The sequence below is a fragment of the Gallus gallus genome, chromosome Z (assembly GCF_016699485.2).
Source record: "Gallus gallus isolate bGalGal1 chromosome Z, bGalGal1.mat.broiler.GRCg7b, whole genome shotgun sequence".
Classification (NCBI taxonomy): domain Eukaryota; kingdom Metazoa; phylum Chordata; class Aves; order Galliformes; family Phasianidae; genus Gallus; species Gallus gallus.
Genome location: NC_052572.1, coordinates 68,852,137 through 68,867,527, shown reverse-complemented (window position 1 = coordinate 68,867,527; position 15,391 = coordinate 68,852,137). Strand labels below are relative to the sequence as shown.

The following is a 15,391-nucleotide window of genomic DNA, read 5'->3' as shown; positions in this document are numbered from 1 at the left end:
TGATGCAGACATAACAAACTGTGGGACAAAGAAAGATGTGGTACTATATGTGCAAGAAGAATTAGACTAGATCTAAGGCATTAAGCAAGAACTCAGGATCATTTCAGAATCTGTAGATGTACTTTGATATTAGTGGTAGCACAGCTTTTCTCTGTATGTATATTTACTATATATATATACAACTACATATACATAAAATGTGTATTGTGTCGTGTAGTAGGATGTGAGTGTGAAATTGAGCAAATGAAAATGAAGGGCTAATGAGGAAAAAAAAAATAGTCCTAACAGTCAGATCTGTTGAACTGTGGAAGTATTTCCTTAGGGAACCAGCAAAAACATTATACTTCAGTCATTTCAAACCGAATCAGGCTACATTCTGTTTCTATTATGTGAATACCATTCTGGCATTGAAAAGTTGTGTTTTCTTTTGTACTGATATAGCCCAGAGCAGAATTTACCTCCTTGGGAACAATTTATTTTATTAGGTTATAGCAGGGAGAGCAAATACAGAATCCACCAGGTCTTATCTCATTCTTAGCACTTGTGGGAAAAATGAGATATCTCTGAAAATAAATACTGTAATAGATTTTACCATGCATTTACATGAGTTGACTGAATATCCTAGGATTTCTTAGCATGTGGGTGACACAGTCTATGATGATAAACAAGGTGTTTTCAAACAACATTCAAATTTTCACTGGAAGTGGACAACATTTTGCACTAGCTTGACCATTCACCTGATTTTGGGGTATTCAATGTTATACTGTTGTGTATCTGGTAAATGTTGTCCTGAGACCCTGAAAAAAATTCCATCTACTTGTTACTTTCTCTCTCATTTGTTGTTGTTTGTTGGTGGTTGTTTTTTTTTTTTGTTGTTGTTGTTCTGAGAGTTGGATTCCATATCAAACAATATTTTTAGTATGATTAATTGAAGTGCAGCATATTGCACACCTTTTCACAAGTAAAGTACCAATTTCACTTTTTTCTTTCTTTTAAGTATATAATGATTTGTTCTCTTTTATAGAGGAAGCCCTTTTTTTATGTAAAACAGACACACTCGAAACAGTTTAAGTGGAAAACTTACCTTGTAATTGAATCCAAACTGAGTGCTATCAGGAGAATATATCACCTATTATTTTTGGCTGATGGCTGTATGGCAGTATGATTCTGGTGGTCTCCCAAGGAAAGGCTGTTGGTGTTCTTAGTGAAGCTTGTATTTGTTCAATCATTTTCTCTTATTCATTGCAGTTTAGCCATAGAGACCCTTCTTGTTGCATAAAGGTTTGTCACTCAAAAATTAGGGAGTCACTGGCAGATTCATTCTTAGAAGATAAATAATCCTCATATTCTTTATTTTCTGGATAGATGTTGATTTTTTCAGTGGGAATTCTATTGTTCAGCATATAATTCTCTTTTGAAAATTAGACTGAAATTATACAGTACAGCTTTTCTTTGTCCTGTGATAAAGAGAGATTGGTATCAAATTGGTGGAGGGGATTTCTAACAATTGCTTTGTTAAGCTCTGGCTTAAATATTCTGCTTCTTTTCTTTTTTTTCTTTCTTTCTTTCTTTTTTTCCTGTGTGAAAACCATCATACATGGTTTCTGACCAGCCTCCTGAGATTTAGCTACCTCACTTCCTTGTAGCAGTGTACCTCCAATTTGGTTTCACCCTGTTCTCATTTGTGCCAGAAAAGTTCATCAGTGTGCTGATATATTTGGAAAAAAAAAAAACAAGTTTGAGAATATAAATGTGGAAGGAGTTCTTCCATGTTCTACTTTTAACAGTCCTCTATTAAATACTAAATCAAGATAATTTATCACAGTGGAAAAGAAAGGTCTGTACATGTTTTACTAGCAATATAGCTGTTCTGCACAGCTATACAGTATTTATAATTTCAGAAAAGTAAAGTATTGACTGTAAGTATTCATTAATGGTGAACTGCGTGGTGCTTTGCTTCATGTTGTCTATTAACTCAGTCTGCCAGTTGATGAATCACTGCAATGAAATAGTTGTATAGCATCACACAGGGATCTCAGTCATCAAGTGTGAAAATGATTGGGATCAGAAGTGTTACTTAATATCTCCTGAAGTGAGTGCACTGGATGGGGACCCCGAGGAGATTCTCCATGGCTAAAAAGCTTTACTGTGCCCTGACTTTCAGAAAGTTCATGCATAATTCGTGAGTTGATTAAAAATGAAATCAGATGCTTGAACTTTGGTAGTTGGCTTTAAAAGAATTACCTTAATAAATAACTTCAAGAAGTATGATTTTTGTATATAAGCCCGACTTTTTATTTAAAATAGCAGTACCTTTACATTAAAATAATCCTAAAACCAAATTCTGTTTTCCATATCTATTTCTTCCCTCTAGACATTGCCTATCGTCGTGTTCCTCTAAAATTGTTCATTCTTCACTTCTTTCATGCAGAAGCTGCTTTGTTACTTCCCAGGGTGGGTGACAAACTGTTCACTGGCTGTTGGATGAGGGCTGGTACAACCTGGAGCAGCTGAGCTTAGTTCAGCCCTGGTGGGGTGAACATCAGCATGCCCTCACAGTGCTGTGAATGGAAAGGTTCTTAACGGTGCTTGACCTAAGAGGTCAGATAAGGAATGCACGTAGCTTGCTTCTTTTGCCAAGCATGTGAGGTCTCTTGGCACTCTTCCCTGTAGTGACTCTGTATCAAGGTCTGCAAGGCTGATAGGTGGCAATTTCCCTCCTAGTTCAGTGGTAGCCCTTGAAACCCAGAGCTGATGGACTTCACTTTCTTCATAGCAGAATTGTACAGCAGCTGTAATCCATGGGATTTTGCTAAAATTCCACGGGATTAAACAACTTCTATCTCTGGAGGAATTTTCTCAGCTGTATTAAGTACATTATTGTCCTGATATGAGCTTCATTGAAGAATGTTTAATCCCACTGCCTGGGGCTTGCAGAAATCACTGTCTGTAACAGTGATTGAACCAAGAGAGAAATAAAAAATCAGATGAGAGATTGTACATGAATTTGTCTGCTCTGTTGCACGTAAAGATTAGAAATTGCCAATATGCAAAGAGAAAGGTATAAAGTGGGAATTTGGACTATGCTGGACTTTTCTTTGCCCTGTTACCTCCATGTAGCTTAGGTTGGGTATGTGCCACTACACAATCCCAAAGGACCCTGCAGACAAAGAGACTGTGGTGCAAACCCAGATACGATACAAGATGGGGGGGCCGTATAGCAGGATGCATGAATATAGTCCACATCCAGCCACCACTGCCTCCTTGGGCAGCCAGAATCTTTGGAGGTAGCTTGGAAAATGCTTCCTCAGGCCTTACATTGCTCCCTTAGAACACATGGGGGTGTGCATGTACTTGGAAATCAGGCTTTTCCTGCTGTGTCATTTTCTAGGTGAAACAATTTATAGTGCTGGCAAACTATCCTAATGCAGTTTTTTCTAGATAATAGCAGCAAGCTTACTTGTAATTCTGTGTGCAGATTTTGGGTTTGAGTTTGGCTTAGACTTTCCCATAGTACTAGAAAAATTGTTTGAAATTCTCCAGGGAAGGAAGAACTTCACAACCTGTTACCCAGATTAAATACATCTTGCTCCTCATCAGCTTGCCAAAGCTTTGCCCGTTTTTCTTGACCTGCCTGTGCTCTTGGCATGCCCACTCACTGTCCAGAGCCATTCCAGTGGTCCAAAGTATTCCTGCATTCACCTGCATTACAGTCTGTGCTCACCTCAGCCTTCCTTGCTCTTGGGTAGAGACTTTAAAATCCTTTTGCCTATCTTCATCCTAGAAGACAAATATATTCTTTCACCTGCATTATCAGTCCTGTTAAAATTATCCAGGCATGAGTTCCACTAAATTAGAGGGCTCTATTTTGTGAACTCAGTTCTGAAAGTCCTTGCACCTCTTACACCCTGAAGTGTCTTTTTCAAGTGATGTCAGTGTTGAGAAGGGAACATCACTGCTTCTAAATCTGAACTGGCTTCCTATATCCTTCTGAAGTAATTTAGTCAGGTTAGTCAGGAAGGGTTGCATTTCAATAACACAACTATTTTTCAATAAACATTTAAAAAAACATCTGCAGTTCTCTTTAACACTAGGAAATTCCATTTGATTTAGATCTGAGTAGAAAATTACTTTCAAATGACCTGAAAAGTAATTTTCAGGTTAAATGTGTCTGTGTTTGGGGGGTGATTTATGATTGTGTCTTCAGAGAAATAAAAATCATTTGAATAATTTCTCAGTTTCCTTCCTTTTATGAAAAAGGAAAGATAGTTAGGAGATTACACATAGATTTCTTCCCTACATCTTCTCCCACCTCACACAAACACTTAACTTTGTGAAGTAAATAGCTCCATGCTGCACAATTTTTATAAAGCAATCTAAAATGATACAAAGACTTCGTGGCCTGGGCTTCAGAGAATCAAAGTGCTATCTAAGATTCACTGAAAATAAAGCCTATCTCAGCATAGTCTGCTCCACGAGTTGACAGATGACACTGAGATCTATTTTATTTTCCTGCCCCTGATATCAAATCAGGAAGTTAAAGGTGAGAAGTTATAAAGTCTACAGCAGATGACAAAGACTTCCAGAGCTCCAGAGCTACCAGAAGAACTGTATTAGGAGGTTTGCAACACAGAGAGATATCCCAGAAATCCCCTGGTCATAGTTGAGCAAAGCAGAAAGATGGGTGCACTCAAGCAGGAAGATGCCATAAAACACACTCTGCCTTTTGCTTGTAGTTTTAACAGCAAGCTGAAAAAAAAAGAATCTTGCCAGTCCCATTGTCATCCTACAGGTACTGTGAGACTCTCATGGAGAAGAAGGGTCCTTAATACCTCCTGGACATGAAGAAATGCCCATAAAATTTACATATGTGAATATATAAAGTATCTGCAGTAGTTATCACATGGTGATCTTAAGCTTGTAATGACAAGAGGTCACTACTCCATGCTTTTGCAATTTAGTGGCATCATGGGAAGAAGAGTGCCTTCCCTGAGGGACTTTGAATCTCTCTGAATTACAGGTTTTTGGAGATAATTTACTTGTTCTTTTGCTCTTCATTCATGTCTAGCTTCAGCTGCATTCCTCTGATACAAAGATGCCAACAAGAACTGCAAGTATCCAAATAGTGATAACGAAGTGATTGTGTTATTAGACTTGTGATAAATGGCTGTAACTAAGTTTTAGCTTTCCTCAAGACAGCTAAATCACTGTAAAGATAAGAACTGATCATTAACAACTGTGGGGCTCCCAAGGACAGCATCTCTGTGTGTTTTACTCTCATTTTTCAGAAGTGTGTTGCTCAGGAATGCTTGTACTGTCTTCCCTGTGTTTAAGGTTCTCCACCCTCATCAAACCATAATCTTACAGTTATAATCAATATCCACTGTCCAACATAAACCAACAGTTTTTCTGATCTAGTCACATCCACTACTGATAAAAAAATATTGAATTAACACACTACGAATGTTGCTGTTCCTCTAAGTCCATACGCATATCTCTAAATTGAACATTTTCTTCAACAAATCAGTAGCTCACCATTTGCCTCCTGATGCATGCAGACCTCTATTTATCTGTTTCCCTAAGAGTACAAGATGTACGCTACTTTCTGAAAGTCAAATGTCCCTTAAAGTATTCTAAGCAATAAAAGTCAATTGTCAGTGTCCACAGAGCCTTCTGCTCAAGATGCTAAGAAAAATATGTGGGGGTAGAAATTCTTCACTAACATAGATCATGTTTTCACTGCATGTGTGGATTTTGTCTTGTGTGAACAAAGGATTTCTTATAGAACATTTAAATTCAGGATTCATCAAGGCAGTTATCGTTGAAAATTGGTATTGCATTCTCTTATTGACTAGCAAGTTTTATATTTGCCTTGTACTACATGCAAGGCTACATTTTTGTTGTACTGAGTTCAGGGACTTCAGACCACTTTGGGAAATATGAGACTACTACCCACTCACATGCATGCAACTGGTAGATATTGCTACAGACTAAGAGAAAAGTAAAGAAAATCCAGAATCTCATGCTCCCTCACAGCTCTGACTCACCAGCTACTCCATTATGTGCACAAATACTACAGATCAGTAGTCAGATTTGCATTTTTCTTTTCACAACGTTTTGGCTCTGGATATTTTAGATAACTCCATCTCTTGGTATTAAACCTGGAAACATATTCTGCAACTGAGTCTTAATATCCTGACACAAGTACATAGATTGAAGACACACTGACTAAGACTTTATTTTCGACAGAGTCAATTATTGATGCTCAAAAAGTGTTTTATTTTTGAGCGCATGCATTTCTTCTCTGCAGGTTGCAGGGAGAGCAACACAGATAGATAGCTCATGGTAGGTGGTCACTACTCAAAAATCAGTTTTTTTCCTATAACTGAATAAAAATGTGTTTGAGTGTGTTGGATGTGTTGGATGGCTGTTCTGAACTAAATTTGCACTGCAGTGTTCAGAGCAGAAAGAGATACTTTAAAATCATATGGTTGGCATATTTTTACACACAGTAAAGTCTGAAACCAAAATTACTATATGGTTTATTTTTCTGTTTGGAAACCTTCTATACTGAACACTGAGTTCCCTGTACTGATAGAAGTGGTTTGTTTGTTTCTTTTTAACAGAGTCATAGTAATAAATATCTTGGACTATGTCTGTAAATGTATCTGAATGTACTGCTTTATTTTTGTATCTAAGTTGTGACAGCCCTTGGCTTTCGATCCAATTATCTGAGTCATACTGTTACAAAACTCCAAGGAGAGAAAAATGTCAGCCCTACAAACTTAGAAATAACAGGATTATACTCTTCTTTTTCCTTTGAAGGACACATTTATCTTTCAACTGTATGACTTTCTTAATATTACATAGGTTCAAAATGAAAGAGAAAAATCCGATAATGAATTCTATTGCGTGTTAAATTTAGGAAGACGTACATCCATACAGCTTATAACAGATTCCAGAAATACTTACCTTGCGTGTAAGGACTGAGGAGATTAACAGTCATCATATTCCATATTAGGAGACCATATGGTTAGTATAAGAGGAACATTCTAAAACTCTTGCTTTGGTGTACCATTAATGTGAAACCGGGAGGGGTTATTGAATACAAACTAGTAAGTGGAGAAGGATGTGTAAATTCTGTTTCTGGGAATGAGAGTGGTGGCCAGAGAATTGTAACTTCCTTTCAAGACCTTTAATCACATCAAGTGTTCAAAATCAGAACCATGAAGATATATTTGCTCCTTGGTGAGCAGCACTGACTGGCAAAGGAGAATATAAAAGCCCTATGTAAGCCAAGTTCCTAGTATGTCAGCATGTGGGGATGTCTGGGAGATTTTGTTGGATTTTGCACCAAACAAATTAAAGGAATTTCACTTCAGGAAAAGTTCAAAGCAGTTTAGGTTTGGGCAGACTTTGAATTTCCAAGAAATGTACCTCAAGATAGGGATTACCTTACCAATTACTAATTAAATATCTGCATAAGGCACATTTTTTTATGAGGAGGGGGAAGTTTTGAGAGGAGAGAAAATGAGAATAGAAAAATCAAGGGGATTTACAGATTCAGAGCAGAAGTTGATAAAAAGAAAATAATAGAAATAGAAGGGGAACAGGAGAAAATCAGAGTAATTAGTGTAATCCAGTCAGCTGTGTACCCATTTCAGCACGCAGGAAGGGGTGTTTTGAAAAAGTCGATGGCAGGGCAGAAGCAGGCATCACAGACCAAGCCTGAAAGCCTGAGTCATACTTCAGTCATCTTGGTGGTGTCCCTTGACTTTCTACTTCATGGATTTCCCCTTGTTACTAAATATATTTTGTCATTGAAGATATAATTGATCATTGATTTTTTTTTTTTTAATTTGTTTAGAATCAATAGCAACATGTCGTTTGGGGAGCAAGTACTACGAGGATTTTCCTGAAAGCTCCTGGAAGCCTTTTTCTGTTCCTTTACAATACATGGAATAAGGTTCACCTTTTTCAGGTTTAATCACTGCTTTGTGTAATACTTTAAACATTAATAGAACAGTAGGATTTACTGTTGATTGGTTTCCCCTTGTGAAAGGTTCCAAAGGACATGTGAGCTGAAGCCACAAAGTCAGAGCACCAACAAAGTGAGCAGTGTATGCAGAAGTGTAACATTCATAAAGTAGCTGAAAAGAGAAAAAGCAACTGAGAATAGCAATGGATTTGAAGAACAGTCTTGCAATAACACTGACTTAACATGTCTTGTCATGAGCTTTATAAGCAGAAGCCTTGTATATTTCAGTGTAGAAAAGATGAAGAATGCACTGTTGAAAAGCACTTTTATAAACAGCACGTTAACATTCAAAAGTAAGGGGGTGCTTGTCTCATGCTTATCCTAGTTGTTCTTGACAAAGCCTAAAGTCCGCTGTTTTGCTTCATACGGCTTTCTGCAATAAAATAATTCTTTAAAGTTTTTAAAAATTAGCATGTAGTAAACTGAATCTTGAAGGAGTAAAATCTCTTTAATGTTTTCTTAGGTTAACTGTCATCTGCCAGTTAACCTTGCCTTTCTCATCTTAGATACATGGCAAGTGACATTACAACTAGAAAAACTGAGGTGAGAGCTGAACACAGATCTTTGGGATTTTCGTGATCTTTTACTATGCTGAAAGGAAAACTTTATCTTTTCTCTAGCACTTGGCTTGCTGCTGCTGTTGTAACAGTACCCATACCTCTCTGTTGTAGTTTTATAGTTTCCTTTTGAAGATGAATGATAGCTTTGGGATTTATTTATGCAGGTCTTGACTGTGGTGTTGTTTCTTTTTTTCTTTTTCTTTTTTTTTCTTTTTCTCTCTTCCCCTTAATTGGCTTCCACTAACATGGTTCACTTAATCTACGTAAAGCAACAAGTAATTAGAAACGAAGACTTAGCATTCCTCAGCTTGAGGTCTCTGGAGCCTACATATGATAACAGTGTGAACATAACCATGGCAATTTGATTATGGATTTCAGCAATGTATTTATGTCCTTAAAGTCTCATGCGGTCACCAGACAGCAGTGGATGCAGATGGTTAGGGCAGCTTTGAGTGATCAGCCCTATGGTGTACATGTCACATCTCTGTAGCCTCACACAATCTAAGGTGAGTATATGGAAAGGAGGATATATGCTCACCAATGGAATTAATAATAGAAGTGAAATAAAAGTTTGGAATTCCCAGGTACTTTCTGCACAGAAAGAATTACTGCTGAATCATTGTTTTCCATGGTCTGTGAGCATACAGCTTAGAAGAAGGCCCCTGTAATTGAAATGAATGCAGTATGTAAATCCCTTGGCTTAAAGTCAGGTCTGCAATACACAGAATAGTGTCAAAAAGTACTGCAGATTTGTTTCTGCAGTAAGAATAGCCATGAAGTGTTACTGATGCTGATACACAGCCACTGAAACAAAAACAAAAAACAAACAAAAAAACCCAACAAGTTCTTCTTCATGGTGCCAGGAGGCACCATGTTTAGTAGTTTGACTCTGAAAAACAGTGTGATTATGGGGTAAAAGTTAACTTGTTGTAAACAAACAAGAACATTAATCTTACATCATAATCTGACATCTCCTAAGTGTAGGGTATCAGAGGAAGCCTGTGGTGAGAGGAACTGTCAGAACTCCAAGGAATGGACACGTGCCAAGTAGAGCCAAGGAGTGCCAGAGGAGGTATGGTGGCAGAGTTTCTGCTTCAAATCACAGAATCAAAGAATAGCTTGGGTTGGAAGGGACCTCAAAGATCCTTTAGTTCCAATCCCCCTGCCAGGGACAGGATTAGCACCCACCATATCAGGTGCTAGATCAGGCTGCCCAGGGCTCCATCCAACCCAGACTTAAACACCTGCAGGAATTAGGCACTCTCAGCTTCTCTGAGCAGCTTCTTACCATAAAGCTGTTCATTTCTCAAGCCAGTATTTTCATGCCTTAGTCTTCTTCCAGTTTCTCTTTTCTATACAGCTTGACATAAATTCAGTTCTCACTTATTGTTGTGAATGGGAAAAAAAAATCTCAAAAATAGAGTCCTAGAATACAGTAACTAAGTGCAAATATGACAAACATATGCATAAGCACAAGTAACTCCACTTGGAGAACAGAGCAGAGAACCAGCCAGAGGCACAGATACTGCTAAAACAAATTATAAGTTTCTGATGTATAAATTACACCTTTCCTTTGACGACAGACTACCTTTCCCCTCATTTCCTTTGGTCATCCTCCTTCTCTAACTATTTCTTTCTATTGAGAATCTTCAGAAATACAGACAAGAGGAGTCCTGTCTTGGGACAGCACTGAAGGACTCAGATCTGGAAGCTGATAGGTGATAGCGTCTGGCTACAATAATTTGGTTGTGCATCATATACAATCCTGTTTTCTCTTCCACATTTAAATGCATCCATTGTCTTACCACAGTTCATTATTCATACATATTCATAAAATATGCAAAATGCAATGCAGCAAAAACTAGTTAACATTGTCAGAGCCAGCCTAATATTTGCCATTTTCTCATTTTTAACCTCAAAATATTAAAATGCAGTAATAGACCTTGCATGCATTTAGAATGTAAGATCAATTAAAGAAGGTCTGTTTAAAAAATAGAAGAAAACTTAAAACATAGAATCTTTCCATTTGAATCCAAAACCTATACAGACTGTTCTTAATTGAAAAGATATAAAGTTTCTTTCAGAGACATAACTACCACTGTACACAAAGAACTGATTTAATATTCCAGCTTCCTGTTCACATGTAACTACGAACTCTACTTCAGAGAATAGTCAGGATTTTAAAACTGGTCCAGAAACCATGGAAACCACTGAAAGATTCCACTGACATCTGTGAGCTCTGATTCTTTTTTATTTGTTTATTTATTTATGGTTACTTTTCAGTCTCAGACTTCCCAAGTTTTCTCATGTGGATGATAGAAGATATCAGTTTGAGGACTTGTGGCAAAAGTGGGACACAACAAATGCATCAGCTGCTACGAAACATGTATTTTTATATAGCATTCTCAAAGGATGACTTAAATAATAGAAGTAATTTTTTTCTCTTTGGTCACTAAGTAAAATTACTGAGAAACTTAATTTGCTGTTGATTTTGGAGGCAAAGCTGCCACTGGGGTTTATTCTTATTTTAGTGCTGTTTTTAAACATCAGGGAACCAACACTTAAAGTTTTGGCAAATATATGATTTATATTGGCAATGCTTTTAAATAGCTGACAGATCATTTGGCTGGTGTGATTAATGCTCACAGTATGCTATATCCTGAAGTATACGTTATAAAAACAATGATTATCCTACATGATTTTTCCCTCTTTTTTTTTTTTTTTTTTTTTTTTTTTGTAGTTTTGTAATTTAATGCATAATTCTGTAGGAGTTTGTCTGTAGTGTGGAGCAGTCATACATTAAAAAGCATTATGAGCAAGTTGAAGGCCAAATGTTATTTGAAAATTGTTATAATAAAATTGGCGTGTGTTTGTATCTAGGTCCCCATGATTATTACAAAAATATGAATAAACATCCACAGAAAACAAGAATTACCATGTGAAATTTAACATTGCATGGAATTAATTTTACACCCTCAGAAATTTTTACAGCTATTAGTCTGAACTCCATATGAATTTACTGTGACTACATTCATGAGGACCCTCAGGTGTCTAATTAGTATTAATAGAAGTTGTCTTACTTTTTTACTAGATTACAGAAGGCTTTTCATAGTCAGGAAAATGATCGATATTCTAAGCAAATCATTAAAAATATTTGTTCATGTCACAAATACACCTGTCTTTTTCCTCGTGTGTTATGTACAAAATCCGCTTTCTTTTGTCTCATCTAACTTCTATATTCTGGTTACATATTCTTTCAGTTTTGTTTTCTTTGTCTTTCTGCCTGGAAGCTGGACTTAATTACCGCTGATGTCACTGTAAGAACCCATACTGCCTCCAGAGGCCATGGACTAGGATCACATGCTGTTTTTCCTTTAGCCCTCATAAATCATAGGCCTACACCTCACTTTTTCTTCCTTTAATAATGTGGTTCTTATTCCTCAATTCTGATCTCTTCCTCGTTATTCCATTTTTGCACCCTTAACCCTGTCTCCATCTGAATTAAACAGTTCAGCTGTTCCTAACTTTTCTTTCTCTGAAAACTAAATGTCACACTTACACTTCATTTATGCTTTCATGTTTCCACCTCATTCAATTCATTCAGTTTTGTCTCAAGTTACTTTAAATGAACAATATTTTCTTGACAACATAAGCATAAGCAATGAGAGATTTTTTCTCCCAGTGTATTTCACTCAGACCACAAAATCACAGACTCACAGATACTACTGTTTAAAGGCTTTCCTTAGTTTTTAGTTTACTTTAGTTTTAGTTTATTTTTCTTGTCTTTGCTTTACTTTCCCATGTGATATTTCCTTTTTCTGTTTTGAAATAATCAGATTTTATATCACTTTGAAAAAGGCAGCTGTGTGATATTTGGCCCTCCCTCCCAGGGCCACCAAAGAGACATAAAGTGATGATGAATAATGACGATAACCCAGTGCGTTGTCAGTACTAGGCTTTGAAACATATCACCCAGTAATATCTTCTGTTTACTTTATAGTCAAAGTAATTGTCAAAATCACTTCTAAACATAGCATATCACCAGCATACTAATGGCAGTGCAGCCCCGTCTTGCTCATTTGTTCATGCTGATTGAGTATTATAGAGGAATGCTTCACCAAAAATGTCAGCTTTGAACACCCAAACAGCCATCACCTATGGTCCATCCATTCAAGCCAAGGTACAAAACATCCAGTGCTCTCCTCTCATCTTCCCCACAGTCATGACATTATAGATGACTACTAGATTGACCAAGCAGAGGCTATTCCCAAGTGCACTATGATCAAAACTGAGATTTGCTACAGACACTTGCGTTTTGGTGATGAGCGACATTTCTTAGTGACAAACAGCACTGCTGCAGTGTTCTTCCCTGCTGCAGCATGGGCTGTGCCCTTTTATTGTACGATACAAACTGGACCTGGAAACACCATGGGGCATAGGGGATGGGTAAGGGAAGACTTTACATTTAGCTTTATCATTGTAACAGTGTGAAGAGTGCTGTAAAAGTCAGCCCTGTAGTAAGTGTTGAGATGTTCCTAATAGTTCACATTTATCTCCTTATGCCACATCCTCATGGATCCCCTTAGAAAAAGCCAGAAAAAGTCTCCCTGAAAAAATAAAAGTACTTTAAAAACAATTAAGAGTATCAATATCTCTAAAAAATAACAAAGTTTTTTCAGCTTTCCATCTTTCCAAATCTTCAAATCTACTAATCTAGGCAAACTTGATGCACACACATCTGTGGATCCAGGTGGGATGCACTCATGAATGCTGAGGGAGCAACAGAATGATGCTGAATCACTTTCTATCATCTTCAAAAAGTCATGGAGGGTGGGAGAGGTGCCTGAGGACTGGAGGAAAGGCAGTGTTACTCCAGCCCTCAGAAAGTCAAGTAGGACCTGTGAGACTACAGACCAGTCAGCCTCACATCCATTCCGTGGAAGGTGATGGAACAGCTTGTTCTGGATGTCACCTCCAAGCAAGTAGAAGAAAATAAACTTATCTGGAGTAGTCAACATGGATTCACTCTGGCTATGACTTTACTATTGCTGCAGAAGAAGCACACAAGGCAAAATTTCAAAGAAATGCTAACTTCAAATTTAGTGTCTGTATGATTGTAATTAACTTGTGCCGTTCAAGAACACACCCTGAAAACAGACCTTATGAGAAAAAACATGAGAATTATACTAGGATCTGATCTGAAGCATGTTTTAATTAATCGGAGTCTTTTATTAAGTATTCTGAGAATTTTAGTGTGCAAATTTACAGCTCTACATTATGGCTTTGAATAACATGCATATAATAAACATGAATTACTTACATATCTTCGACAGAAACTTACCTTAAACTACTAGATTTGTTCATGTTCCACACTAAGTAATCCTCCATAATTCTCTTAGATAGATTCCACTCATATCCATTTATAAGATGTATTGTAGGGTGCTGCTGCTCCCTCTTTGTCAGAGAGTTTAGACTCAGACATAAGTTAGTATCTTCCTTCAGCTGGTGGTTTATGTGTTTTTTGTTTGTTTGTGGTACATTTGCTTTTGGTGTGTTACCTATGTAGAGATAAATGTACCTGTGTCTCATAAATTCCATTCTCTAACATTTTTATTCATATATCTTACTATAGGTATAATATGGTCTCCACTAACTGGTTCATTTTTAGGGAAATCACACTAATGATCTACCCATGTGTCTTATTTTACAGATTTCCCATTGAAGAGAGAGATGCTTTTCTAGCTTGGATTTTTTTTCTGTTTTGTGCTGCACTTCTGAAGAATTCAGGTGGCTGACACAAACATAAATCCTTTGGGAGGTCATTTCCTGAGAAAGGGAGGACTGTGTGGTGGCACATGTGAAAATGAGTTGAGAGCAGAATTAAGCCCTGAGGAAAAATATGTCTGCATCCTGGCTTAACGAAAGTTTATCACTGGGCAGCCAATAGGTTGAATTAAATTAAGTTCAGGTGAGAAGGAACTATGAGCAAGAGCGAATGAAAAAGGTAAAGGAGTTGTTGCAGCTAAAAGAGAAAAAGAAGTGTTTTTTTCATTAACATAGGGAAAACTAACAGGAAGAACGCATACCTGTGTACATATGTATGTGTTGGGCATAGAAGAATTCACTAAGCCATCTTTCTAGAATAACTCTACTGCTATCAATGGGGTGGCCTTTTAAAAATAAATAATTTTTTTTCTTTCACCTCTCATCTCACTTTCATTGCTGAAAACAACCAAGAGATAACAGGGAAAACAGTCCTCCAGAAGACAACAAGAACATTTCTGCTTCTCCCTCCACACACCCCCCTTCAAATATAAGTAGATCCATGTGTGAAGAAAAGAGAAAGTTCCTGGAGAAGAACAAATAAAGTTTTATTGCTATGTAAGTACAAGAATCCGGACTGTATTGTTGAAGAAATATCTTTATGAAATGTCTTCTAGCTGGATCTTTTAAGCTTAATCTTTTAAAGCTTCTTCTTTTCAAAGATGGTTCTTCCCTTTAATGCTGGATTTTGTTTTAATAATGCTGGATTTAATTTTTATCATGAAGTAAAATGATATCTCAAAAAGAGGTCTGGTCTTTAGGTCTGTGTCTTTCTAGAATATGATCTGTAGATGGAGCCAATCCAGATTTTTACTCTTGGGAATATTCAAGAAACATATTCTACACTATGAATTTCTGTGGACTAAGAAAGTTATTTTCATAGAAAAGAAGAGCACTTAACTCTGATTTTCTTTAGGGTCACATTCCAACAAATAATCTTACATGCAACAAAACCTCACACACTTCTTTC

At 37.0% G+C, this 15,391-nt stretch overlaps 1 long non-coding RNA gene across 1 annotated transcript in view; it reads left to right on the top strand.

The window, feature by feature from the left end:
* The window catches only part of LOC107052414, a 140,584-nt gene extending 125,416 nt beyond the window's left edge, over positions 1-15,168 (top strand). Inside the window, exon 6 of the long non-coding RNA XR_005842965.2 lies at positions 14,309-15,168. This is a non-coding gene — a long non-coding RNA (uncharacterized LOC107052414). The remainder of the gene's footprint in view (positions 1-14,308) is intronic.
* Positions 15,169-15,391: the final 223 nt, after the last annotated feature.